Source organism: Dryobates pubescens, chromosome Z (genome assembly GCF_014839835.1).
Source record: "Dryobates pubescens isolate bDryPub1 chromosome Z, bDryPub1.pri, whole genome shotgun sequence".
NCBI lineage: Eukaryota > Metazoa > Chordata > Aves > Piciformes > Picidae > Dryobates > Dryobates pubescens.
This window is the reverse complement of record NC_071657.1, coordinates 57,845,245-57,873,202: the sequence shown is the minus strand read 5'-3', so window position 1 is coordinate 57,873,202 and position 27,958 is coordinate 57,845,245.

Here is a 27,958-nt window from a genome sequence, read left to right as displayed (position 1 = left end):
GTCCTGGCTGAACCCAGGACAAACACTGACCACTCCAGCAGAATTTCAGACAGGTAGGACTTAAAAGTGTGTAGGAAGTGATTAGACAATTTGCTCTGAATTCAAAGACAATCAAAAACTCTTGTCTGTTAGTAAAGAAATAGTGGGCCTCACAACTCAATGTCCTGCTCCCTTTAGTCAACCAAACTCTAACTTGCTACCTTATCAAAAGCTTATGATCCTACTGCCACCACAAGAGTGTTTGTACCTGGCATATATACATCTCAAATAGTTGGACTTTGTTATGCTAACATACTTGTCCTCTGAGGAAGGCCTCTGCAGTGCACCTACAGAATGCCAACTGCCACTCCAGTCACCATGCTACAGTTGTTTGCACTGGCTTCAATCTGAACTGAGAGTACTGGAGTACTTGAAGTAGCAAAACTCCATTCTCCACTAATAGTTACCTTAATAATAGTTAATAATCCTTTATATTCTTCACAGATTTTCAGATCCTTGTTCCTCATTGTCCTGGTTTTGGCTAGGATAGATTTAGGATGCATCTGTTTTTGTCTCTGTCACTGCCTATAATACGTAAACAATTTTCAAGGAGAAAACCACGTTTACTTTAATTAGTAGTTTCACTTTAAAATCAATGACATAATGTATCCTTTGGGAAGGAAACAATTTCTGAGAATACATGAAGGCCCAGCTTTCTCAGTCTTGGAAATAGCAGTAACATCTGTTAAAATGCAAACCATCTGTTTAGGAAGTTCCTCAAAGGCTTCTAAAAGACAGAAAAGATTTGACAACTGAACTTCAAGCAAAAGTGTCTAGGTTAAAAAACAAGAAACGTTAACAAAAACTTTGGTGATTTATCATCTGAAATTAAGCACTTCTTACATGACTAATTTCCTCTGATTTTAATTTTGTACAAAGAACCTTACAGAAAATATACTTAGCACATTCGCTTAATGCCAAATGGACAACAAGGACTAGGCTAATGTGACACAAATCACAAACAGTGCAATTCCTTAAAAGGCCTTGTAAAGGGCAAGAAGTAGCTTCTGTTCTATTCATCTGTGTGTATTTGTGCAAGACTTTTCTGGGTTGTGCTAGCAGTCCAAAGCTGCCTTTCCAAATCAGTGCACTTCTGGGTTTTAATCATTTCAAGTAAATGAGCTGTTCTAGCTACCAACAGGGAAACAGTTGCCAATCATAGAAAAGAAGAAAGCAGACCCACTGCAGGGCATGAAATTAAATTTTTCAGGTAGTAGCCAGTAATTGATACCACAATGTGACCTTTGCCTAAAGCAGCCAATTTAGAGACATATGAAACAGCAACTGGAGCAGGATAGACTCTGTGACCACCAGCAGGCTTTCTTGGTGAAGAAATCATAGAATCATAGAATCAATAGGGTTGGAAAAGACCTCAGAGATCATCAAGCCCAACCTATCACCCAACACTTCATGACTAACTAAACCATGGCTTCAAGTGCCATGTCCAATCCTCTTTTGAACACCTTCAGGGTCGCTGACATTCCAATGGCAAATTACTCTTTCTGTGAAGAACTTGCTCCTCAACTCGAGCCTAAACTTCCCCTGGCACATCTTGAGACTGTGTCCTCTTGTTCTGGTGCTGGTTGCCTGGGAGAAGAGACCAACCCACTCCTGGCTACAACCTCCCTTCAGGTAGTTGTAGACAGCAATAAGGTAGCATCAGGTAGTGATAGGACTAGGGGGAATGGAATGAATCTGGAGGTGGGGAGATTCAAGCTGGATGTGAGGAGAAAGTTCTTCACCATGAGAGTGGTGAAGTCCTGGAATGGGTTGTCCAGGGAGGTGGTTGAGGCCTCATCACTGGAGGTGTTTAAGAGCAGGCTGGATGAGGCTCTGGCCAGCCTGATCTAGTGTGGGGTGTCCCTGCCCATGGCAGGGAGGTTGGAACTAGATGATCCTTGTGGTCCCTTCCAACCCTGACTGATACTATGATACTATGATAAGGCCTCCTCTGAGCCTCCTCTTCTCCAAGCTAAGCAACCCCATCTCCCGCAGCCTATCCTCATAGGGCTTGTGCTCCAAACCCCTCACAAGCTTTGTTGCCCTTCTCTGGACACATTCAAGCATCTCAATGTCCTTCTTAAACAGAGGGTCCCAGAACTGGACACAGGACACAAGGTGTGGCCTCACCAGTGCTGAGTACAGGGCAGAATGACCTCCCTGCTCCTGCTGGCCACACTAATTCCTGATATAGGCCAGGATGCCATTGGCCTTCTTGGCCACCTGGGCACACTGCTGGCTCATGTTCATCCTACTATCAATGAATACTCCCAGGTCCCTTTCTGTTTGGCAGCTCTCCAGCCACTCTGACCGCAGCCTGTAGCACTGCATGGGGTTGTTGTGACCCAAGTGCAGCACCTGGCACTTAGACTTGTCATCCTGCTGGACTCCGCCCATCTGTCCAGCTGGTACTCTCCCTCCACTGGCAGGTAGCTCTGTAGCTTTGTAATCTGCACATAGTGAGACGTGAGACTCTCAGCTGGTGCAAACAGTGCCCCAAGGATCTATTAATATCGTTTTGTGTAACTTGGCAAAATAAAATACAGGAAATTTTCATACCAATTACAAGGAACTGACAATTTTTCTTGGTACAAGCATATTATATGCCCTATTAGACTTTGGGTTGGGATTTTCCCCCAGGTTTATAGCTCAAAAAATTAATAAAAACCCTGTATGAGAAATCTTCATTGTACCTTCTTCACAAATCAAGAGCAGCTTCTTCCAGAAGGACTCTGTACATCCCTTTTAAATTGTTCCCACTGACTCAATGGCAAGTGAACCTGGTGATTCCCATGTGAGGCCTTTACTAAGCCTCAAGCTGTACCCACAAACCAAGGAGCCTAAGACACACACCTGGCACAGCTATTCCACACAAGAAAAACAGGTATCAATGAAAGGGCATTTTTCTCATGTATAGTCTCAGCCTCCATGTATCAGTCTCACATTTGCTACTGCTCAAAGAGCAAATCAGTTAGTGAAATTAGTACCTCAGTTAAATGCCCAAAGCGAAGGAGGATCAGTCTTTGGTGACCCACTGAAGCCAGCAAAAGATTTTTCCAAGAACTTCACATGAGGACCTAAACTGTTATCTGCTACCAGTGAAATTAAGAGGAGCTTTGCCACCAATAAAACACTGTCCAGATCAGGCTACAAAACTAAAAGCACAATACAGGAACCTTTCTAAAGTCACACCTTACAAAATATAGCTGCTGCTTAAAAATGAGTCTTCATGCCCACACTACTGAAGGTTTTCCTATGGGTTTCCTCCAGAATATTTTTCTCCACAAAAACAATAGGACTACATGTTTAAAAGCAGGCAGGAGTCACCAAGTTGGTCCCTGGACCAAGCCCTGTATCACTTCCTTATGCAGCACCCTTTATAGTATTGGATATCAGCCCTGCTGCTGACATTTTTACTGCTCTGCTGTAGAAGCAGCATTCTGTCAGGACACTAGAATTTGAAGCTGTGCACTGAATAGAAAACTGACAGACCCAAGACATGTTGAAAATGCTATCAGCTGGGAGAAATTAGATACATATAGTTTAGAAATGTTTCTCTGAGTCCAGTTGTTTCCTAGATTATTTCTTCTTACAAATATGCATCCATAATCAGACATGGAATTCTATCTGATTAAAAATGCCTCCTAGATTTGGTCTTACTAGAATAGAAAACCAGGTGCAGAAGCAGGATGATACAAAACAACAACAGCAACAACAAAAAACCCCACATGATTAGGTTTAGCTCCCTCGTCCATGTCATTTTATGATTGCAGAAAACTGGAAGGTCACATCTCCCTGCTTGATTTAGATTACAATCAGATTCTAATTCAGAGTTCAATCAATATTCTAATTTTGGGAAAATTATACCACAACAGTAAAGAGAAAACTGAGCTGTGGGGACTCTGTACAGAATGAAAGTACAAGTTCAGAAATATGGGGATGAATAGAAAAACACATGTTATTCTTTATGACCACTGCATAGTACAGAAGGGCAATCAAGCAGATGTCCTTTTCCCTTTTGCAAGGGTCACTACAAAAATAATTCTCTGACTCTTTCTCATCTTGTCTTCCTGAAAATGAGACCAATACCAATACATAAATGTCTCTGACATGTCAGTAGTGCTGACAAAGGGAAGATTACATTTACTTGTTCTGCTATCATGGCTAGACCTCACTCTCGGCGTGCTGCCACTTAATTATATTACACTACCACTGAGGGCTCAAGTGTCTCTGAACTACAGAAAAAAATTTAATTTTCCTGCTCCAGGAAAAGGATGAAAGTATTTCCTTGCACAGGATATGTATGACGTTCCCTTCCACTCCTGCAACCACCCACATGTGCTTGTTTCCTTCCTGTTAGTGAGCAAATACCCTTTTGCTGCATCCCATCCTTCTGGACTTGTGCACATTCCCCTGCTGTAGCAACCTCCAACACCTCCCTTGCACTGCCTCTCCTTGCAGCTTCTCACTCAGGTGCCTTTTGCACCCAATCCTTTAACCTAAACAACCCTGCAAGATACCTCAGCTAAATGGCTAAATCCATGGACAAATGGATACTGACAGCCATCAGCATGTGTAATCAAGCAGGCATCTGCTTCTGTTTGGCCTTCAGCTTGGCTGTGGTCTTCTGATCATTTAGCAACTTCCAACAAACTGTGAAAGCCATTCCATAATGTTAATGGAAAATCAGAGTGCTGAGGGGCTATGTACAAAGAAACCTTTTTCCTTACAGGAGTTTTCTGTGGAGCAGCTTGGTGATAGGATATGCTGTGGCTAGAATGGGAATTTCATGTGAAGCTGCTTGAAATGATAATATCAAAATCACTTCAGATACTGTACAAAGTTAAGATATAAAGCATAAGATGTCTTCTAACAGATAGTTTTATCTTCTTAATGTGCTCTTAAAGCCAAAAAAGTGTGCAGATAATGCTCTGCTAATTTGTACTTGATTTCAGTAAAATAAGAGATGATACCAAGGCACTGCCTGTCAAGACATCAAAAGTCAGTGCTTTCCAGCAAGAAAGTGGAGATCAGGAGTCAAGAGACCAGGGCTATGCTGTGCTGGGGAGCATGGGCAGATGCCTGTATCAGAAGCAGACATGCCAGAGATCTTACTTCAATACCAGCTCAGCTGAGGAAGCAGTTAGTCCAGCAATGGCCCAAGATGATAAAGCCTTCCAAAAATTAGGACATATTTTCTGAACTCATGACTGACAGCACTAGTGAAAACTAATGCTACACAGCTAATCCTGTACTATGTCATGATGCCTTGTGCTCCTTCCTGATTTCCCTGCCCGCTCTGTCTTCCCCAGCTCTAGTGGTTACCACCCCCTGTTCTACACTGTAGATGTTTTCTGTGTCTGGCATATTCATGTGCTTCCTTTTCCACTTCAGAAACCCTTGCTATGGAACAAAAAAGGATCTGCAAGCACAAGCACTTTTCTCTTTGGGGAAATCTGGTTATGGAGCCCAGTGAACAGAAACAAACTTTCTGTGTTCAGCCCTCTTGCCACCACTCCTCTCTCTCCATTGTTGCTGGGCTTTTTTGAAATCTCAGTGTTAACTCCCAAAAGGGGCAAGAACACACAGCCTATCTCCTGAATTTACTCATTGTCCACCAGGTAATTGCCTCATGAAAAAAAAAAAAAAAAAAAAGAAAAAAAAAAAAAAAAAAAAAGCCAACCACCACAGAAAATGCATTATTTCTAATGCATTTTTTGGGGCTTAAAGGCAGTACCCCCTCAGCCCACCTCTGTTAGACCTCACCTTTTCAAGATATCTTTTCATGGAGATTGGCAGCCAACCCAGGGAGAAAGCACTCCATATAGAGTAAGGCTGAGACCCTGGCAAACCAGCACAATGTTCAATAGACAATCAATAAGGCAGCCATCAAAATTAACATTAAGGACATCTCATAGAGAATGCAACTAATTTTAGGATAACATCTATGAACTAATAATTGAGTGTCATTAAAGAGATGACATCGCCCTCAGAGCTTTTGGTGAAAGCAATTATCTAGCTGTGTGGAGGTTATTGTTCTGCCTACATCAAAAGCTGAGGGAAATAAAGTCTAAAAATACCAGATTGTTGGGTTTTTTATAAGCAACAATAAAAGCTCTGTGTGTCACAGCTTGATGCTTGTATCTGTGTAACCTCATGAAGCTTAGTGTTAATTTTTCGAGACCTACATTCTTAATCACTTTTCTGCATCAGCCAGCAGCATTCTTGTTTGGTTCACTATTGCAAACTCTATACTGATACAAGAGTTGTTGGGGTTTTTTTAATTGTTGTATAATGAAGTGTGATATTTTAAAAGTGTAAGAAATAGCTTAATTTACCTAGTAATTATGGCTGAAATTTATAGCTTAGCTGAAACACCATTGATGACTGTATGTGTGTTATTAATATTTATTTATATGCATAAATATGCAGAAGAATGTGTATTTCTGTACCAATACAGTATTTTGTGAAAAGAAACAACTCTTTTAATTGTAAAGAATATTTTGATCTACAGCAGCTAGAACAAGTTTTATTTTGGACAAAATCCAGAGGTAGTTTTGAACTTCACAGCTGTCACAATTTTTGTCAGCAAGCAAATCCTGAATGCCAGGGTTTAGAGACTCTTTCCACACAGTTTCCTCCCACAACAATATGCCTAGATCAGGGTCAGAAATTCATGAGCTTATGGCTTCATTTTAATTTATTTTGTGTGTGTGTGTGATTTAGAAACAGCCCAAAATGGAAGGAAGCATAAGAGGTTTTCTGCATATCAAGATGGCAGAATGTTCACAAAATTGACAATTTTTCTGGCATTGTTATTTCAGGATGAAATCTGACAACAGAGATTTTGTAATTTTAACAGGAATAGGCCTTTGAAAGCAGCTTTTTATAAAGAATCACTGTGCTGTCTTAATTACAACTTCAGGGGGAAAAAGCCAAAGAAAAATTTTGGCAGCACCCACACTGACAGGAAATTCAACCATCTTCCAGAAAACGTCTCCATTGACATAATCAAATGAAGCTGCTGAAACAACTCGTTTGGAGCAGGACTTTGTTTTGATGTGTGTGAGATGAGCCTCAGGCTAGAGGTGATTACCTCAGACAGAATGAAAGAGCAGGAGTAGGAGAGGGAGGATAACTAGAGCACCAACACTTTTTTTTTCCCTTTGTTTTTTTTCCTGTGAGCGTTTGGTGGGTGTTTTCATGCCCAGCCTGGTTCCCTGCTCCTCCCATCCCTGTCCTTGGGCATGATGCCAATCCTGAGCACAGTAGCTGGGACTTGCCTGGAAGGAAATCAATATTTCGTGATACCCACTAGGGCAGACCCTGCCCACAGGGATGGCATAAATCCTCCTTCTTTCCAATATGTGCCAGACACTTACAGAGACTGACACTCCATGCTTCCACGTTTCCTCCGCTTGACACATGGTGCACCATCTACTCAAACTGTTAATAATCCATACAAATTCACTCTGTTTGAGTTATTTTTGCACAAAGATTCTGCATCTTTTATCTAGCTGTATGTTTATTCTTCATCCTCTCATTTGTATTAACACACATATACACAGACACATCAGTTTTGCAATCATTATTAGCATCACAGTATCACAGTATCAGTTTAAGGTGAATCTAGCTCATTTTGATCTGCCAGGCTTAACTGGGTACAATCTATTGAACTGAAAGCAATGACAGCAAGATAGCTGGAAACAAAACCTTGTAGACATTGGGTAAGCAAAGACTGTTGGGGACCAACACCCTTCAAAATGTGTAGAAATCAAATTTGACTTCCCAGGGGAGGGAGTCGGGGGGAGAAGGGGGTAGAATACAACCCATCAACAAACCAGAATGTCCAGTAATTTGACTCAGGTATACAACATTTTGTATTCTAACTCAGATGACTTACGGGCTAAAATACAAATACTGCTCAACAACAAATAAAGGTAGCAGGGGGCGAGAAGGGCTGTGCTCTGAAACATATTTCAGCTGGCACATGCTGCCTCTTTTCACAGGAAATTTGGAACCATACCAGGTCACTTGTTTCATGTCTTGTAGATGGATAGTTTAATGTTGCTGTTCATTCTAAGAAACAGCTGAGCTTCAGTAATAAAGGAGGTCTGCTGAATTTCATATTTATAAGATACTACTAGTAAAACTGCAGAAAATGAAGCATTGATCTCTCTGTGTTCTCTGCATAAGGATGCTGATGAAATGTTGTCACAGCAGTCATGACATTAGTGTCCAGAAAATCATGATTCAGAATCACTGAACAACCAGATCCTAGCAGACCAGGAAGGAAAAAGAAAGGGGTGGGGGGAACAAAAGGCAGCTAATTGTTTTGTTTTGTGAATGCACAAATCAGTTTTTTGTATGGTAGGGCAAAATATTGCTCTTGGCTTGCCTGAAAGTAGTGAGCTTACTTTTCTAAAACTGATTTATAAAGTCCTTGACCTTTTTCTCTTGTTGGAGCCAAATGCTTTTCTGCTGCCTTCCACTACTTGTCCTTGCAGGTTCTTTTCTTCTGCCTTGAGAAATCTGGGCTGGCCCAATAGGGACAGTAACAAATGTGAAATTCAGTTAAGAACAGGCTCCTTTACCTCAGTTGTTCTTTTTCACCCTCAGTTGCCTTTACCCTATTTCACCCTTCCCTGAAAGAGCAATCAGCCCCCAGCATTGCCACTGACTGGCAGTCCTTGCTATTCCCTAGTGCTCATATCTTCTTTCCCACCTTCTGCTAATGGCTTTCCCAAGCTCTTCAAAAGCAGAATAAAACATGCTTTGCAATTTGGTTTGTACGTCTTTAATTGAATCTTCCTGTTCTGCTGAACTAATCTCACACTTTCTGCACCCTGCAGATTATTTTGCTGCTCATTTCCACAGTTCTTTGATGAGGCAGGCTCTTTTTGAGGTCTGTGATATTGCTTTTGTGGCTAATTTACTTTTCTCTGTTAGAATAGGATTTTTTCTGAATCTACTTGCATTGCAAATCCTCTCTGTCATGTTTCTTAAGGATTTCCAAACTTCAAAAAAATGAATTTGTTCTTCCCTTCTGCTCAATTTAATACATGCTACAATTTGTTATGGTGTGTTTTACAGGACACTTATGCAGGGTTATCTGTAGCAATATGCATTTATAGGACACACATGATTCTATAATGTTGGAGCACAAGCAGAAAATGAGTCTAGGGAAAATGAGGATGTGAGTGCATGCACCTATTTCTTTTATTACTCCTCACAGAGCTGAGGGCCAGATCTGCAGCCAGTTAAAATAGATGAAGATCAAGCAATTCTAGTACTTTTATCTGTGTGCAGTAGCTGGGATTCACTCAAAAGTCAGAAATGCTTGGCTTCCTCAGATAGAAAAAAAATCTGCTCTCAAAGTGTTGTTCTGTGTTGTGTTTTCCAAAACAAACAAAAAAGGCAGCTATGAGGTTCAGCTTGAATTCCTGATCTGGCATCAAGCATAGTCCCTCAGCATCAATGGCCTGGCAGTGAGTGACACATGAAGTTTGGAGAGTGGAATAAGTTGCCAGAGTCAGGAAAAGGTGAGGATTTCTTAAACCACCTTTGATGTAATAAGGAACTACATCCTTTATCAGGCCAGGGAAAGCAGTTAGAGTAATTTCTCTACTGTAGTAAGTGCTGGTGAATTAGTTCAACTATACTCAGCCTCCAGCAACTGTGGCTGCTCCATAGCATGAGGCAGATATCTCAGATTTTTCCATTGTTTCCTAATATTGTCCCTTTTGCCTTTAGTGTTTGGACTGAGCAACTAACAATTCATCAGGATATGGAAATTTGTCTGTTTGCTATCTTGTTAGGATTACTATATTCTAACATATGTGAAATTTTGTTCACAATAGCAGGGAGGGCTGGTGACTTTGGTCAGAATTGAGGAAAGACCAACTAGGAAAGAAATTCACTGGTAGATCAGTCACTGGTAAATCAGAGACCCAGAAAGGACATAGTGTGTCTATATGGGATCCTAAACTACACTGTGATATGAGTAAAGACCTGTTTAGATGTCTCTAAACAACATTATGCTTGTGTGGAGCTCATAATCTCAGTTTATCAGGCTAAAAATTTGGCATCACTCCCTGAGCTCTTTTCCCATTGATTTCTGCCACCTGTCGCATTTGGAATTTCATAGACAACTTGAATTTCCAGAGGCTTAGTTGGTACAAACTGATGAGATAATCTGATCCCTGGTGGGAGGCTGAGGACTGAGAGCTCTCCTGGCACTTGGGAGTGCAGTGTTGTAGAAAAGCAGGACTAACTTACTAAATGTTGTTAAGAGATGTCTTCGATGTGAGCAACAGAGGCCAAGACCTGCAATCAACAGTAATCTACTTGCTCTGCAGCAAGGCAAAGCAGATGTTGTGAGGAACGCCCGAGCAGCCAAAACCACCTGTGTTGGCAGCTATACACTGTGCTTTCTGCCAGCATCTGCCCCCTTTCAGGTGGTTCTGGCATCACTCAGTGTACAGATTGGCTTTGCAGTGAAGTTGACATTGGTTTTGCAGGATTTAATAGTAGTTCTGTATTAAAAGCTAGTGCAAGTGACTCTTGAAGCATCAAGCAGTGGGAGCATAAGTCCTTGGTGTAGCACTGTTTGCCATAGGAAAAGCATCAGAGAGTAGAAGTGCCAGGATAAAACCCAGCTCTTTCAGCACATGAGGGAATTACAGTGCTCTAGACAGTGGCTCCCGGGGTCCCTCCTACCTAGGGTCTGTCGTCGGTCTGTTTCCATGGGCTCTGTATGCAGTTACCCCCTTGGCTCTCTGAGGTCTTACCACTGATGAAGTAGCCTTTAGAGGGTTCTTTTCTGCTCCTAGCCACAGCATTCCCCATTTGCAGTTTTTATTTACGGACTGAAGTGCTGCTGAAACCATAAACATTCAAGGGTTTGGGCTTTGTTTGCCTGGGGTGAGAATGAGGTGGCAGCTTTTGCAGCCCCATTCTGTCCATTTTCTTTCTGTCAGGGTGAAAATGCCAGCTGAGGTCTGGCACCTTGTTTTATTGCATGAAGAATGGAAAAATATTTCTCAGTTAGCTTTAAATTAACTGCCTCTTGTCATTACGAGTTCCCTGAGGATGGGTGTGAGAGTGCTCTCAAAAATGCTGTTAGGCAGCTTGCCTGTGTGTCCACTATCTGGGCACTCACCAGACTGCACCTGCCATTTCTCATATTCAGGTTTAAAGCTTTAATTAGGAACTTCCTACATATCTGTTCTTCACAAGCACCATCTGGCACACTGCGAAAAATATGCTCTGATTTTTTTTGCTTGCAAATCCTAGAGTAGTGGCTGGAGGGGCAGAGGATGAGAGTAAAAACTTTCAAAGCATTTCAGACTGGAAAGAATCTAAAGGGGGAAAGGAAACCTGCACCAGGCTTCACTTTATACTTACAATATAGTTATGAAGTTTTATAAAGTTTTATTGTCAGGACTTCTGCATACGGACCACGCTGCAGCATGGTGGAGCATGACCATGTTTACTACTTCCCAAGCCAGAACTGGAAAACATAAGACTTTGTGTCTTTGCCTTTCAGTGCGCATCACCACCAAGATTCAACCAGACAAAGGATTGTCTGGTTAAATACAAATCCTTGAAGTGACTCTGTTGCAATTTTATACTATCCTGCACTCAGAAACGTCTGTAATTTTGTCATTGTTAATACACATACCTTCCCTTTCTATCATTCTTTTTAGTAGATTGCTAAGCAGTTGGTCATAATTCTAAATAACCAACTGTTGCTACTGTGGCACAACTCTGACTAATAACTCTGTGAATGTAGAACAGGCACTGCACTGTCTGAAGTCTTAATAACCTGTCAGAAGGTGGTTCCCTGTGGTTGCCTGCAATATCTATCAGTATAAGAGTGAACAAGATTTTCCAGGGCATCCTTGGTAATAATAGAGATGAGGTACCCCACAAACTGTGATTTGTATTTGTGATGCTTCTTCCTCTAAAAATATGCTGTTGAGATGAACTGTTATTGCTCCAGCCTTGAAAGCCAGAAAAAAATGTATCCCAACCATAGATGACTGTTGGGAGTCCAGATTTGTCCATGGCAAGCAAGGAGACAGTAAGCAGCAACAGTGAAAGAAACCGCTCAACAGATTTCAGTGCTGCAAACTACACAGGAAAAAAATCTGGAGTTTTAACATCTCACTTCTCCTTTAACAAAAGTCCAATGAGCAAGTTAAAGAAAACAGAAGTGAAGCTTAATGTGTCTGCAGAACCTGTCATTTCAAGAGATGTACAAAGGGACAGAGTTAGTAGGTAGTGGCAAAATACAGGTCATGTTGGATTAGATTTCTTACTACAGGAAGTAATGTAATAGGTGGCTTCTTCTGAGGTTTACATGGGCCTATTACCTCTTCATGGGGCTAGTGAGAACAGCTTTTGGATATGTCAGTTTTCACCAAAAAGTATCACAGATTCTGTTTACTTGCAGTGTTATACCTCCAGTGCAAGTAGAAGTTTTCAGGCTAAACTGTAAAGGAGCAGCAGTTTCTCTGTAGTCTTCCTTTTGTCCTTGTGTTTAAGTCTGATTCTTTCTTAAATCATCTATAATGTTGCTGTAGTGTCATATTTTAAGTTGCAATTGGCTGCATTTTCATCATGAAGCTATTGTATATAGTAAAAGGCTGCAGGTTCATTTGCCTAATATATGCTAAAATATTACTAATGCTCCATTTGGCTTGCATTTTGGATCCAAATTCCAGTCAGCACTTATTCCATGGGAACTGGTAGTCTTAACCCCCAGGTTTTAAATCCCCAGGTGACAAGAAATGCTGTATAACATTTAGCACTGTGTAAACCAGAGTACACTGAGCCATTATTCTCTGAGATTGTACACAGAGAGGAACCAGCTACTCTTTTCTCATCCTTAATTTGGTTTCTTCATACCCCCTGGAGAGCGGATGGGGAGGGGCCACTACAGCACTCATAAGAATGGCAGTAGAGCCTTATGTCTCCAAAATTCACCTTCAGCACCTGCCCACCACAGCATTAGGAGGCAAGTTTTTCAGAAGCCCCTACTGAGACCAATCAAGAGTAGGTGGGTGCCTACTTGGTCTGTTGAAAATCTGTCCAAAATTGCAGGCAGTGAATGCTTTGGCAAATTTGTTCCCCTGTAGTCCCCTGGAAACTCTCATGCTTTTGAAGTCTCTGGACACAATTAGGAGTCAACATCTATGTGAACAGCTATGGTTTCAATGGAATTTTCCCCCAGGGCATTACCGTGTCCTTCTCTCAAGTTGAGCTGAGAGGACCTTCATTAGCTGGTAACTGTTAATCTAGTGAATGGCTCTTTAGGAAACAACAGAGAAAATGCTTGTTAACCGTGAAAGCTTCATCTGTTATAAAACACCAGGCCTCCAAATGATTCAAATGATGAAACACAGAAGGAAATGTTACTTTGCTTATATTCCTCAGTCTCAGTTGTTTACCATATCCTGAATTTTGTCAGATACTTAGAGAAGGTTAAAGCCTGAATCTCACGGGCCCATGGTAAAAAGGAAGGACAGCAAAGTGGTCATTGAAATGAGGATTCTTGTAGCAAAATAACATTCACTGCTGAGTTTGGATAGAGTACTGCACAGATAAATTGCTTCAAGTGAAAAATGGGGGTGAGAGCTGGGGTTTATGTCACTGATACTCGGAGATGCCTTAACTACTTTTTAAAAAACTTAACCTGCATGTTGTCGTCTGAAAAAAAAAAAAAATTTCTTAATTCAAGCAGCACTTACAGTAGTACTAACTATACTAATAAAAATAAATAACAGTTAAATTGATGCTTACCTCCTAACCCTGTACATAATTTTGCACAAGAATATCTGACTTATCACACCCTAACATAATACCTCAGCTGCATTTCTTTCATACACTATTCTCTTCAACCACAAGAGAAGGAGGAAGAGATGTGCTTGCTTTGCAGAAACCTCTTTCAATTACAGCCACAGAACAATTAGCATTACCTCATTAGCTTTTGTGGTTCCTTGAAAGCAGAAAAATCCAGATTTTCCTCTCTCCATCTGCCACTATTATTCTGCACAGACGGTTGGGTGAGAAGTAAGTTGCTTTAATTTGAACAAAATCTTCATGGCAGAAACCCATGGCTGCTACAATGAATGTCCAGACTATCTGCTGCTCCCAAACTAGCTGATTTGGAAGCTAAAAACTATTTGTATACTAGTAATAAGACAGGGTACCATTTCCATTCCCATTTTTCCCCCCACTGTGTTAACAGTGGCACAAGTAGAACTCTTGTGTAAAACCCTAGAAGAGAGAATGCACATCTTGTACCACAGATGGCTGGCAAATATGCACTGCACTCCTCCTACCCCTGAATCCTGAGCTATGGACCCTTTGTAGGTGGAAACAGGGCCATGCAGAATGTGTAATGGCCCCAGAGGAAAAGCTGAGATTATGTTGCTGTCTATATTTAGGTCACATATTACAGTGAATCAGGGACCTCTGAGTTTTCTGAACAGCATGGTCTGGCAGCACTAGGCTTGAAAGGGTAGTTGTGACATGTATGTGCATTAGCTGAAGAAATGGCTGAACATTAGCCAGTGCCTACTGACAACATCAAGACATTTAGAATAGGTGTGCACTGCACTGTAGCACTCGGGCCCTTCCAGCAGCAGTGGATGACAGAAATTACATTTAACAGATACTAACTCAGTCTTAGAACGCCCTTCAAACTATACTCCTGTATGGGACTTCTGCTTTTATGTCCCTTCATCACATTAAACATCTATGAGGTCACTGTAAATGAAACAGAGCATTTCAATGTATTTTATCCCGTCTCCACATTTCTTGAATTACACTGAGTTCACTCCAAGTAAGGTATAGCAGCACCATGAGTTAGGAAAACACTCAGCATATACATTTCCAGAAAAATTTATTATCAACAGTCTCAGTGGTCTTAGTGTCTAGACATTTTCTCTGGATCATCAAGGAAAAGGGTAACACTGTTCCTCCAATGAGGCATGTCATAACAAGTTAGTGCCTTTCAAATTTTAGTAGGCAACTGTCCACAGATGTTTAAAGGAACCACTGAGTGCTCAGGATCTTTCCTACCTTCCAAGCAGGTGAATGCAGCAAACATCCCAACAGCCTAAGCCTGCCAGTGTAGTAAGGGCCACTACCTAACTCCACCAGTTTTTGGTGAGCATCCTTTGGATGCACAGCTGCCTTCCATCTTATTGTCCTACAATCCTAAAAAAATTATCCAGTAGGTCTTTACTCATGATCAATCTTACCTATGACTTGGTTCAGCAAAGACTACAAGCAACTACTTAAATTAAAACAGGCATGTATTACTTTTGTTTTTAAAGATCTGGGGCAAAAGTCAAGCAAGCAGGCCTAGTAAAAATATTCTTTTGAACAGCATAATTACTCCAGAGGGAGGAAAAAATAGATAAAGTACAATGAAAAAGCAAAAAGAAAAAAAAAAGTTACCTATTTTTACTCTTTAAAAGGGTGTTATATTATTATATTTCTGGAGTTACAGTTAACTTGCAGAATTTTGGCGTAAAGAAAGGTAAGTATTGTTTGCAGCAGATTAGACACCCAGCAGAGCATTACTGCAGTGACAAGTGCTAAAGAAAATATTTCAAGAGGCAGCTAGATAATTCTTTTAAGTTAACAAAATTTTAACCTTGCTGGGAGCAGACATAATCATAGTGACTCAAATAGCCTTGTTTTCAAGGCTTGAATGTTGACCTAGTGAGTGAAAACTGTCAGGCTCAGAATGTCCCATTTTTGCTCACTCTGCATTACTTGCTGGCTGGGTGAAAGGGTGTGACAAAGTGATGTGAAAAATAATCAAATAATAAATACTAAAAAAGAGAAGGATGAAAAACATTCTCACCTCTACAGTTTGTTGAGAAAGTCTTATGGATTGCTATAGCCATACTGGCATCCTTTTGTTACACTGCTCCTCACATCATGCTTAGGAAAATTGCAACTGGAAAGATTCCATAGCACTTTCTGGGTCTTTCCAAACGGCACCTTTCTGCATAGTGACAGCAGCATTTAACCACCTCTCCAGTCACAATTCTTAAAATTTCCAATACATGGATCAGGAGACTAAGAATAATTTTTCACTGAAGTAGCACAGCTAATGGATATCATATTTATTTATTCACGGTTAACATTTACCCAACTAAAAGTTTGTATGTGAGTAAAAAATAATCAGGAGCATCGCCATGCATGTGACAGAATTTATGCAATCAATGTCTATGTCTGGAAGCTAAGAGGATATCAGCAATTGCTATTAAAACCAGAATTCACGTAGCAATCACTACAATTCAAACAGTTATTTGCCCTGACTTTTTAAAAGTCTAGAATAAAGCAGCATGATTGGATTCTCCAGGGAATCTGGCGTTCAGCTGGGAGAGGCTTTAGCCCGGTTAACTGTCTAAGTACTGGTAAATGTTGAAGATGGAATTAAAAGGCTTGAATTCCCAGGGTCAGCAGGCCAGTGCAGGGAGTGTATTTTTAAAAGCAAAGCTTGCTTTTTAAAGCAGTTAGCAAAACTTATACCCTGAGTTGGCACGTTTCATTTATTTCAAGAAAGATGTTGTGTAGTATCAGCAAATTGCTGTATTTCTTTGTTTATTCGAAAATGTATCAAATTGTGAAAGAGTCCCTGGAGGACTGGCATCAGGTACAGCAATCTTGTGTAATTTTCCTGGATTCAGCTTTGTATAAGAAACCATAAGACTCATTTCACTAAAACTGAAACCCAAACCTGCTGTATGAGGGTGCCAGGCACACATTCTCACTTTCAGATAGGTTGGTGTTACCAGGCAAAGCCAGCCATTCGGCAGTTCTGGTTTACAAAAAGTAACACTAAACCTTTTCTATTGTTATTTTCCTTTTATTTGCCTTTCACTTACATTAATCCAGTAAGTGAGCAGGAAAGAATTATCGCTGGAGATACTCTTTTAGGACATCTCAGTCAGGTGAGAACCATAATTACATAGACATGAAATTTCTTATTGCTGTTTCTTAAAGCTGTGACTTTTCCTCCTTTATCTGAAACACCAGTCTCTGGCTTGTTGCACTATGGGTTACACAGTAACTTTTTATACAACAACCTTTGGCCTGAACATATAGATTCACTGGAAGTCTAAGGCAGCTTTAGTTTCCCACGGAGCAAGCTTTGTCTTACATGTGCTGTAAACGTCACATAGCTTATATGAATTAAATAAAACACTGTACATTGCCAGGATTTAGGCTTGTGCTGCAACTCTCACTATTCCAGGCTTGGAAAAAGTATTTCAATCTCAAGGACTCAGTCAGCAGTTAACATAAACAGCATTAACAACTCATTATAAATTTGTAATGGAAAGTAAAATGGCAAAATAAATACACATGCTTCATTTTAGAAAACTTGTTTAAAACTCTCAATACAGTTGATACAGCATGATAACTTGCATCACTCATTTCAGGATCTGATGCTGATTTAGCTGCACTGAAGAAGCTGTGAAAGTAAATTAATGACATACAATCATAACCTGACCTCTACCCCCCAGCTTGTGGAAGACAACTGGTGTGAGAAGCCTGCGTATAGGGTTTGAGGATCTGTGGACATAAAGGCCAGACAATATTTTTAGAAGCACTCCATCATGCTGCTATTCCTTGAGACCTGGACAGCCTGGAGAGTGGGGCAGTGGTGAGTATCGTGAAGTTCAACAAGGGCAAGTGTAGAGTCTGGTACCTGGGAAGGAATAATCCCATTCACCAGTACAGGTTAGGGATTGACTTGCTGGAAAGCAGGTCTGAGAAGAAGGACCTGGAAGTACTGGTGGAGAAAAGGCAGTGGGTACAAACTAGAACACAGGAGGTTTCACTTGAACTTAAGACTTCTTTACTTTGAGATTGACAGAACACTGGAACAGGCTGCCCAGAGAGGTTGTGGAGTCTCCTTCTCTGAGACTTTCAAAACCAACCTGGGCATGCTCCTGTGCAGCTTGATTTGAATGAAGCTGCTTTAGCAGGGGTTGGTCTAGATGATCTCCAGAGGTCCCTTCCAATCCCTACCATTCTGTGGTTCTATGATTCTGCGATTCCATATATTGCCTGCAGGATCTGTTTTTAAAATAGACAGGGATATGTCTCTCCTGTTAATTCCATGTAAGAGGATATCTTTACACATTTATGTAGTTCTTATGATGACAGTGTAAGAAGTAAGTATATGAAAATTCACTTGAACTGGTGCTAAATGCAAGTGTTTTACCTCTCCATCATGACTAAATCAGATCCTTAGCAGGCCGTGTGCACAACTGGAAAGTGTTACCATGTCCAGCCAAAATTTCTATATCATAGTTGATGCTAGTAACTTTGCATCATAGGTGCATCATATGTAACAGATTATGCCTGAAAATACAAACCTAAGACCTTTATTTTGAGTTGTTTTCTGAAGTATAGCAACATTTTTTTAAAAACTAAAAGGTTATTTATCAAAGCAGTAAAGCACTGCTCCAGCAGAACTGCTGTTCAGTGCCTGAAGATGGTTCTTTTCCTTGTTTACCCACTGAAGATAACTTCCACTAATATTTGAAATGTATCCACCTTAGGCATTATGATACTTCAGAAATATGTGAGCTTTCTTGGAAGCTGCAGTGTTTACCTGCTAGTGCTACAGAAAGCTGGAATCAAATACCTAAAGAGTGGGGAGACGTTTGATTGCATATTTTGGAGGCGAGATAAATTAAATCCAAAGTAAATAAGAGCCATCAGCTTTCCATGGTTAATTCACTTTATCTTAATAGTTGTTTCTCTTGTAATCAATGGCTAATCCTGCCACTGATGTCCATCACTCATGATCTTTGAAAAATTGCACGTAGGGAGTCAACTTTGTTCTTCTTGTGGTTTAACTGATCAAGGCATCCATAAGAAAACACAGTATAGTCTGCTGTCATAAAACACAAAAGTACTCTGTGCTTTTTCTCCTTGGGCAAAACAAAAAGCTTATGCCTTTAGAGCAACACAAGGCAGCAGAGATGAACTTGCCTCCATGTAGTTCCAATACTAACCACACAGTGTCCTCCTCATCTTCCAGAGGCAGGAGGATGGGATCCTCTTCAGATGCAGCTGCCCGAACAGAATGCTCTTAACCTTCCCTTTTTTCATCTCAACCAGAGTCAGGAGGAGGTAAAGCGAGGCTTGACGCAAAGCACTATGATTTTCAGTCTTTATCTTCAAAGCAGGCAGCACCTTGTCATCTACTGCTTTACCTGTCAATTAAGGTAAGATACCTTTGCTTTGATGTTTAATGTTGGCCAGCAGCACAGCATCTTCATGGTGTTGTTCACAGTATGAGGAAATGTTTAATTTAAAGCTCTTCAGTGTTTATTAATAGAACAAAGGAAAACACACCCATGTCTCATTTCTCCATGTACCTAAAGCATTGCCATTGCATTCCTGACCTGTAAATCAGCTTTTAAATAGCGTGAGTCACTTGACTTTGGGGACAGGGAACTGTCACTCTAAGGTAGGAGCCATTGCATCTCATGGCCCTATGCCCTGGCTCCAGACAGAAATATTGTCATTTCCAACATCATGAGGAAGATGACCTTTCTGACCTTCTCCAAATACTAATGCAAAATTGAAGAGCTGGTAGTAGTTTATCATTGTGTGCTTTCCAGATGGCACTGCAGCTGCAAGGTTGCAATTGATTTCACAGCATGGATCATATCACATCCCATGTGATTATATCTCATGCGATCTGCTATTATCCCACATGAGCTGCTGGTTGCTCAGCAGTTTCACAGGCTGGTTGCTTAGACATGAGAATTTAGGATGTCAGTTTAAAACTGAATTTTCCAAATAAATAAGTAATATTCACCCAAGTATACTGAGTGAACTGGCGGAAGTGTTCTCCAAGCCACTTTCCATCATTTACCTGCAGTCATGGCTGCATGCATGGGGAGGTCCCAGCTGACTGGAGATTGGTAAATGTGACACACATCTACAAGAATGGCCAGAAGGAAGAGCCAAGGAATTACACACCTGTTGGTCTGATCTCAGTGTTGGGGAAGTGTGACAAGACGGACCAGGGAAGTGAGTGTCCCCTCTGTACTCAAAACTGATGAGGCTGTAAATACTGTCCCTTATCCCACTACCAGAGTGGAGACAAAGATTTTTACATTTTGTAGGGTTAACACAACTGATTCCCAGATTGCCTGCAGAACCACAGGTCTCACAGTTTCATGACAAAAACGTCTCACAACCTTAGAGGAATCCTGGTTCGACATCCAGAAATTTTAGGAATCACAGATCTGTATAAAATCACAAAATACTATCATTTGACACTGCCCTGAAATTTTTCTTGTCTTCTTTAAAGATGTTTGACTGTCATGTTTGGAAGAAGGAGATGATTTTATTCAGAAAAAATACAATGAAAAGACAACCTATGTCAAAGTGCTGTAGCCAGTGTGACAAAGCAATAGCATGGTTTGGTTTATTTTCTCTGTTCTGTTCATGATGTGTGAGGACCTCTCCTGGGATCTCTTCAAGAGAGAATGCAAAACTCCCTCACAGCATTTGCTGTGCATTTCACAGGACCACACAAAATCACAGAATTGTCAGGGTTGGAAGGGACCCCAATGATCATCTAGTTCCAACCCCCCTACCACTTTCCACTACATCAGGTTGCCCAGAGCCATATCCAGCCTGGCCTTAAAAACTTCCAGGGATGGGGCTTCCAGCACCTCCCTGGTCAACCTGTGCCAGTATCTCACCACCCTCATGGTGAAGAACTTCTTCCTAACACCTAATCTAAGTCTACCCTCCTCTACCTTGGATTCACTCCCCTAGTACTGTCACTACCTGACACCCTAAGAAGTCCCTCACCAGCTTTCTTGTAGGCCCCCTTCAGATACTGGAAGGACACAGTAAGGTCTCCTTGGAGCCTTCTGTTTGCCAAACTGAACAAACCCAACTCTATCAGGAGCTCCAGCCTGCTGATCATCCTCATGGCCTTTCTCTGGACATGTTCCATCACATCCATATCTTTCCTGTAATAGGAGACCCAGAACTGGATACAGTACTCCAAGTCCCATCAGAGTGGTGTAGAGGAGGACAATCACCTCACTCAGCCTGCTGGTCACACTTCTCTTGATGCAGCCCAGGATGTGATTGGCATTCTGGGCTTCAAGTGCACACTGGTGGCTCATGTTGATCTTCTCATCCACCAGCACCCCCAAGTCCTTTTCTTCAGGGCTGTTCTCAAGCCAGTTGCTGCCCAGCCTATATCGGTGTTTCAGATTGCCCTGACCCAGATGCAGAACCTTGAACATGGTCTTGTTGAACCTCATGAGGTTGACTTGGGCCCACCTCTCCAGCCTGTCAAGGCCCCTCTGGATGGCATCCCTTCCCTCCAGTGTGTCTGCTGCACCACACAGCTTGGTGTCGTCAGCAAACATCCTGTGGGTGTACTCAATGCCACTGTCCATGTTGCCAACAAAGATTCCTCACAGTCAAACCCCAAGTAGTTATGATACACCTGCGGAAGTTCCATGCAAATAGATGGACTGGGAGAACCAGGACACTCTGAAACTCTCCCCTTGCCATTGAGGCTGTGTGTGGGAGGATGAAAATGTTGGATGGGAATGGGCTGACAGACAATCTTCTGTTTGATCAAAAGAAACTCTTTTGCTAAAGGCGAAACCTCTCTCACTAGCGTGTCAGATCACTAGGCTCCTAACTAGCAAACTTGCTGGGTTGAAAAATGTACAAAAATCTTGCATAATGAAAGCTGAATTCCACAGATTAATGTACCTGCTTGTCTAAGAGGCACTGTCAGATAGTGCTGTTTGTCTGACTGTAAGGTGAAAGGTAAAAAGAGACTGCCTCACTTTGGAAGCTGATTTTCACTTCCCTCTGAATTGTCATCGGAGTTTTTTTAATGATATTTTGATCTTCTTTTGTGGGATCATAAACTGCTATGAGAACCACCTCAATGACCTTATGTTTTAGGATAGGTGATAGCAGGAGTAAGTCAATATTACTTCTTTTGATCATCTATACAGTGTCATGCTTAAGAAAATGAGACAAAATGACAGACAACCCCTGCAGTCTTTCCTCCTGACAAACCCAGTGTGCCAGTGCCAAATTCCATGCAATCCATCACTTTTGTTTAGTTTCTTTCTCAAGAAGAGTTTTTGCTTTCTTACAGCAGGTTCTACAAAACAAAGCCCTTGGTCAGTAAATAAAGGGAGATCCTTAGTACCAACAGCTCTTCCGCAAACAGAAGATGCTATATGTAGCCAAGAAAGAAATGTAGCCAGCCCAGAGGGGTAACAGGTTGGACTTGGGGTGACAGGTTGGACTGGATGATCTTTGAGGTCTCTTCCAACCTTGGTGATTCTGTGTAAGCCCCTCATTGCAGGTTATGCCAAGACCCACCACGTCCCTATCTGTCTTCACCTCTACAGGTGGCAGGACAGCAGAAGATCATAGAATTATAGAATCATAGAATCAATAAGGTTGGAAAGGACCTCAAAGATCATCAAGTCCAACCTGTCACCACAGACTTCATGACTACTAGACCATGGCACCAAGTGCCACGTCCAATCCCCTCTTGAACACCTCCAGGGATGGTGACTCCACCACCTCTCTGGGCAGCACATTCCAATGACGAACAACTCTCTTGGTGAAGAACTTTCTCCTCACCTCGAGCCTAAACTTCCCCTGGGGCAGCTTGAGACTGTGTCCTCTTGTTCTGGTGCTGGTTGCCTGGGAGAAGAGACCAACCCCTTCCTGGCTACAACCTCCCTTCAGATAGTTGTGGAAAGCAATAAGGCCTCCTCTTCGCCTCCTCTCCTCCAGGTTAAACAACCCCGGCTCCCTCAGCCTCTCCTCACAGGGCTTGTGCTCAAGGCCTCTCACCAGCCTTGTTGCCCTTCCCTGGACACGTTCAAGTGTCTCAATGTCCTTCTTCAACTGAGGGGCCCAGAACTGAACACAGGACTCAAGGTGTGGCCTAATCAGTGCTGAGTACAGGGGCAGAATGACTTCCCTGATCCTGCTGGCCACTGTTCCTGATACAGGCCAGGATGCCATTGACCTTCTTGGCCACCTGGCACACTGCTGGCTCATGTTAAGCTGGCTGTCAATCAGTACCCCCAGTCCTTTTCTGTCTGGCTGCTCTCCAGCCACTCTGTCCCCAGCCTGTAGCTCTGCATTGGGTTGTTGTGACCAAAGTGCAGCACCTGGCACTTGGACTTGTTGAATGCCATCCTGTTGGACTCTACCCATCTGTCCAGCCTGTCAAGAGCCCTCTGGAGAGCCATTCTACCCTCTAACTGATCAACAACTGCTCCCAACTTGGTGTCATCTGCAAATTAACTGATGACTGACTCAAGCCTCTCATCCAGATCATCAATGAAGATATTGAACAGAATGGGGCCCAGCACTGATCCCTGGGGGACATCACTAGTGACTGGCCACCAGCTGGCTGTGGCACCATTCACCACCACTCTCTGGGCTCAGCTCTCCAGCCATTTCCTAACCCAGCACAGAATGCTGCTGTCCTGCAGGTGTCTGCTCTGGGATGCTCACTTGAACTGCTGGTGCACATGTCCTGCTCTACATCACTCAATTCAAAACCAGAGAAACGGTGCAGCAAGGCAATTACCAATGTGTTTAAGTCTCTTTTGTGACACCATGCACTGTTTTTACCATCCCACAACCCCTTTGGTCTTTCTACTGACTCTTAGCAAGGCAACCCACAGACTCTTATCAGCTGTGAAATCTGCATTATGGAAAAGGAAGAAGTCTCATGACTGGCCACAGCTGCAGGCAGATGGCTGCCCTTTGTCTACAGCTCTAGGTCCCAGTAGGTGGTGGGACTTCCTCATCCTCCCCAGGGCTGGACCAGGTGTGGCAATGGCAGTAACAACCCCATCAGGAGGCCAAGTGTGAGAGTCAGAACAGCTGTCTTGTTTAGTAGTGAGAAAAAGTAAGGAGCTCTTAGAGCATAGTTCAGGGCAGGGGGGGTTGGATCAGGAAGAGCTGATTTTAGCAAGATAACTTCAATCCTACATCATTCTTTTGGGTTACAATTAAGATGTCCATTCTTCATTCCTGAAGATAGCACTACAGAAGCAGATAGTTCAGTTTAAATAACAGTCTCTGCTCCCAGAAAAGCCCAGGGGGAAAAAAAATAAAAGCATCATATTTTAAAAGCTCTTCACAGTCAGATGATTCTCAAGCTATTTTTGCCTGAGCTCTAGAGACACCTAGAACAATCTAGAAGATGATCTAATCTAAATCCACTGCCCACATTGACAGAAAAACCTATTGTGGTGAACTAAAGAAAGATGCATGGTGCTCCTAGAGGCTTTACCAGTGACACCCTCCCAGGGAGGGAACATAGAGTCATAGAATCATAGACTCATAGAACAGTCCAAGCTGGAAGGGACCTCCAAAGGTCATCTAGTCCAACCCTCTCTGCAGTAAGCAAGTTGATCAGGCTGCCCAGAGCCCTGTCATGCCTCACTTTGAATATCTACAAAGATGGGGCTTCAACCACCTCCCTGGGCAATCTGTTCCAGTGTTCCACCACCCTCATAGCAAAGTACCTGTTCCTAACATCCAATCTAAATCTTCTCTTCTCCAGTTTGAGGCCATTGCCCCTTGTCCTGTCACCACAGTGTCTCTCCATCTTTCCTGCAGGCCCTCTCCAGATACTGGAAGGCTGCTATTAGGTCTCCCTGGAGCCTCCTCTTCTCCAGGCTGAACAACCCCAGCTCCCTCAGCCTGTCCTCGTAGCAGAGGCGCTACATTTTCATGGCTCTCTGGACCTGCTCCATCAGGTCCATGTCCTTCCTGTGTTGAGATCTCCAGAGCTGGACACAGTACTCCAGGTGAGGTCTCACCAGAGCAGAGTCAAGTGGCAGAATCACCTCTCTGGATCTGCTGGCTACCCATCTTTTGATGTAGCCCAGGATGTGATTTGCCTTCTGGGCTGCAAGCATACACTGTCTGCTCATGTCCAGCTTCTCATCCATCAGCATCCCAAAGTCCTTTGCCTGAGGGCTGATTTCTAACACCACCTCCCCCAGTCTGTATTGATAGCAAGGATTGTTCCAGCCCAGGTGCCTGCACTTGCTCTTGTTGAACCTCATGGGTTTCACCTGGGCCCACCTCTCCAGCCTGTCCAGGTCCCTCTGGATGCCATGCTGTCCCTCTGGTGTATCAACAACACTACTCAGCTTGGTGTCATCTGCAAACTTGCTGATGGTGCACTTGATCCTACTGTCTGTGTCATTAATAAAATTATTAAACAGTACAGGTCCCAGTACTGAGGAACACCACTTGTTACTGCTTTCCATCTGGACTTCAAGCCATTGAGCACCATCCTCTGGATGCAACCATTCAGCTAATTCCCTACCCACTGAATAGTCCACTTATCAAATCCATATCTCTCCAACTTGTCAAGTAGGATGTTGTGGGGGGTCACATCCACAGGTCATTCCTTATCTAGTGGCATAGTCATTTTATCATAGAAAGCCTCTAGATTATTCAGGCAGGATTTGCCCCTAGTAAAGCCATGCTGGCTGTCTTGAATCACCCTCCTGTCCTCCCTGTGCCTCAGAATGGCACCTAGGAAGATCTGTTCCATGCTCTTCCCAGGCACGGCAGTGAGACTGACAGGTCAGTAGATCCCGGGGTGCTCCTTTCTACCATTTTTAAAAACAGATGCAGTGTTTCCTTTCTTCAAGTCCCCAGGGACTTCACCTGACTGCCATGGCTTCTCAAATATCACGGAGAGTGGCAAGAACCACCACATCTCTGCAGAAATGGAGCTCCAGCCAAGGAAGCTATCACCTGGTGTTTGGGCCTGGTCATCTGTAAAGGGAGATCAGATTGACACTTGGTTTTCTTGCTTTTCTAGGGAGGAGGGGGCAGGGTGTGTGGTGGGGTGGGAAACCAGGCAGAACAAAGCTCTTCCTCAAATCTTCCACCTGTCAGATTTGACAAGACAGTTAAGGAAAGGGAGAAGAGCAATCAAGAAGTACGAATTTCTAGAGCAGAGTTATAAAATGTCTGGCAAATTTGCTATCTCAGCCTGAAGTGCTCCTGCCTCCAGGTACAAAGGAGGGAAACCTGCCAGGAAATGTCTGTACTGGCAAAGCATGGCAGGTGATTCAAGCCTAGCTACTCGGGGATGGCTTAAGGAAGTTTCTGCCCATGCTAGAGCAGTTGGCTTTTAAACACACTTTTCAGAAATCACTGCTTCTGACCTTTCCACCCTGAGTCTCAGACTTCACTGCTGTGACTTTAATCCTCCCTCATGTGCGCTCATTCCACACATTTTCTCTCACAATCCATGTATGAATAAAATATTAAAAACTGACCCTCATCTTCACACCACATTTCTTTGCTTGATGTAGATGTTTTGCAGCATATGCAGTGTTTGATGTGAAAGAAGAAAGGAAGAAGGGAAGAAAGGAAACAGGAGCTCTAGAGTAAAAACACTTTGCAATTCCATAGCCTGGTGTGCCAATGGCCTTCAAAGTGCATGTGAATGTGATTCAGAGATTTGCTGCTACACATGCACTCTTCTGCCAAGTAGTATTACTCTATTATCAATATTCTGCAGGCACCTGCCCTCAGCTTTTGTGTGTGTGTGCCTGCATCAAACATCACCAATCTCTTTCCTGGTTATAGCTGTAGTCAAGCATAATTATGCAAAGAAAACATGTCAGCTCTCACAGCAGCAACCTCTGAAAAATGAAATTCCTATGTTTACCTCTTAGCAGTATGAAGATTACAGTTCTGTAGTGTTTGATTGTGATCTCACACTTGTTCCCTGCTAATGGAATTTCCTTGACTTCAAAGCAGACAGGATTTACACAGGAGTGAGGTCCTCATACAGCCTTGTGAGCATAAACTGCTCTTGGGCAATCACATATACTGGTCCAGCAGACTAATAATCACTCCAGGACTGAGTTCTTCCTCTCCTTCCATAGCTGACATCCCACTGAACATTTCTTAATAGTAGTGACTAAACGTGAATCCTTCATTTTGCAGTGTCTGACCTTGCATCAGCCTCAGTAGGATTAAATCTGCCAGGCCCAAACACAACAAAAAGTACCATGATGCTACATTTTACACTTGGCCTCAATGCTGTGAGTTCAGCACTCATTTCTGCTGGAGAGCTGGAGAGACAAAAGGATGACAACAGTCTGAGAAGCACTTTAGTGATCACTGATATTAATTGCAGTTTCCAGCTTGAGAACTATGTATCTGCATAAGCTCTATTATGTGCTTGTTTAAACAAACAAAAAACCCAAAACAAACAAAAAACAAACCCCCACCAAAACCAAAACCCACTTCATGTGCATTCATAATGGCAGGAAAGGTTAGAAGCTCCACAAGGTACCAGCAGAATAGAAAGTGTGTATAATTTTATTTCCATGTACATTTACAATGATGAAAGAACCTGACATGCTGAAAGAGTCAACACTTTCCAAAGGAAGTTGTTTTGTCTGTTTTACCTCAGCCCTATGAATAAACACAGGACCTTTAGGGAGATAGATAGAAAAGCTGCTTTATTTCTGCTTTCAGATGCTATGCTTTCTATAGTGGAAGTAGGCACATGACAAACTTCAAAGTCATAATACCCTCCCTTGTGAGGAAGAAGGACATCAAAAACCCAAATCTTTATCAGATAAATTATTCTACAAGTGAGTGAATGCCTGCATGAAAATATTTGTTCAGTCTTTAAAAAAACCTACTAGCAACAGATACTAATTAAAGTGAGGTATGGGAATATCAATTTAAGACAAGTCAAGATTGAGCTTGATAGCTGGAAGTTTCCACAATGATATTCACATCAACAACATTTGTGTAAAAAGCAGCATGACAGTAACACAGTAAGCTATCGGAA